Raw genomic sequence first — 2,500 nt, forward strand, 5'->3', positions numbered from 1 at the left:
CCATAGACACACACACACACACACACACACACACACACACACACACACACACACACACACACACACACACACACAAGCCCATGCACACTGACAAACACACACACACACACACACACACATACACAGACACGCACACACCAGGGAGTCTCTGATTCTCCATACACACACACACACATGGCCATGCACACTGAGACACACACATACACACAAAAACATGCACACACACACCCACACAAGCACATACACACGCACACACAGACACATACACACACACGTGTATTCAATAATATTGGCACAGATTGTTTTCTGGATCAGAGGACACTCTCACCTTTACTTTGCTGTCATGGTCATGCTTCCTTATGTCTCCATTATTGTCCACTTTCTACTGCTCTGTGGCTGTCCCTTTAAATTATGAAAATAAATGAAACCACCTGCATGCGATCACATACATAAATGAGCCCTTTCTCTTTAAGATACAACTAATACCTCAACACACTCCCCCCTCCCGCAGCCCTCAGCCGCCCCCACGCGGTCCATCAACACGCATCCCTCCCTCACAAAGAGGAGCGACCGTTCTACTTACAGTAATGATCTGCCAGCCACAATATGATTAGTTAAGCAAAGAAATCTATTAGTTCAGCAGCAGAATCAATAGTTGCCTCTCAGCATCTGCGTGCTGCAGTTAATTAATAAACAGAAGGAAGGACGCGGCGCCACAGTGCATCCAAGTGTGGCCACCGCCGCCGCCGCCGCCGCCGCCGCCGCCGCCATCCGTCAGGGACCCCTGGGCGGACCCCCCCCGCAGCCTGGAGGAGGAGGAGGAGCAGCAGGGGCAGGAGGAGCACGAGGAGCACGAGGAGAACGAGGACCATGAGGAGGAGAGTGGGGAGTGGGTTAGAAACCACGGAGCATGAGGCATGAGGCCATGGCCACTCCATACAGAATACACCCTCAATAGACAGTATCAGTACTATAGACACCAAGAGGGGCAGTATCGACCTGTCTCTGTCTCTGTGTGTCTGTGTGTCTGTGTGTCTGTCTGTCTGTCTGTCTGTCTGTCTGTCTGTATGTTTTTATGTATGGATGTATCTTTCTATGTATCCATCTATATGCATGTATGTATGTATGTATGTATGTATGTATGTATGTATGTATGTATGTATGTATGTATGTATGTATGTATGTATGTATGTATGTATGTATGTATGTATGTATGTATGTATCTATGCATGTTTGCATGTATGTATGTCTGTCTGTCTGTCTGTCTGTCTGTATGTATGTATGTATGTATGTATGTATGTATGTATGTATGTATGTATGTTTGTATTATTCTATGTATTTATCTATGTATCTATGTATGCATGTATCTATGTGTGTATCTATGTATCTATGTATGTATGTATCTATGTGTCTATCTATGTATCTATGTATGCATGTATCTATGTGTCTATCTATGTGTCTATGTATGCATGTATCTTTGTATGTATCTATCCATCCATCCATTTATCCCTCCACCAACAGACAAATACACTCATTCCCTCCCCGGGACTTGTTGATCCGCGGTATCAATAAGGTTCATGTATCTCGGGCACAGTGGGTCAGACAGGCCACATTAGCAGGGATTTGGAACGAGGCCCAGGGTTCGATGAGGCTTGAACCACATTTGGAACGGAGCCCGGGGTCTCCACCACAAGCTGCACGGTTTGCACCCAGCGGCGACATGGATAGCGTGTTGTTCTAGTGATGCCTGATGGGTTTCCCTGCTCATTACAAACAGGAGTACAATCGACAGGCCAAATGGACCTGGCATTGATCTGCCGTTCACATGGCTGACCACAGATATGCAAACATGTGGGCATTGACACTGACACAGGCTGTTAACTGCTGTTACATAGGCTTACATCACACTGTTCCCATATCGGAATATGTTTTCTCCACAAAGAGAGAGCGATTGTGTCTTAGTCTACTTCCTATATAAACTTCAGGGAGTTGAACTGGATTTGTAGAGTATGCATTTTATTTTTCTGCAACGTACATGCACAGGAATATGTCTCTGAACATCTGTATGTTTGTGGCCCGATGCACCCTGATAACAAGGTATGCATCCGTAAGTTTCTTTTTTTAAGGCTGTGTCTCCACTTTGTTCTACTATTATTGTCTGTCGTTTTAAATGATATTATTTGTAAGAAACAAAAATACAGAACCACAATGGAAACCTGGGCTATCTTGTATATAAAGTTCCCCATGTGGATACAACATAGTGATTCAGTGTCTATCTCTCTGTGGGTCTATCTCCAACATCAGGACCTGGCCAATGAGCATGGTGACAGCCGGTCTGAACTCCCAGACGCCACTTGACCAACGGTTGACCATGTCATCACATCGCTGACATTAGGCCTCCAGACTGCCCACTGCTGAATATGTTTATCAGGATGGCTTTATTAAAACAATGTCTCCATGCCGGGTATTAAGCTCACGTTCTCATTAGTAAACTCTAGAG

The sequence above is a fragment of the Pollachius pollachius genome, assembly GCF_949987615.1.
Source record: "Pollachius pollachius genome assembly, chromosome: 1".
NCBI lineage: Eukaryota > Metazoa > Chordata > Actinopteri > Gadiformes > Gadidae > Pollachius > Pollachius pollachius.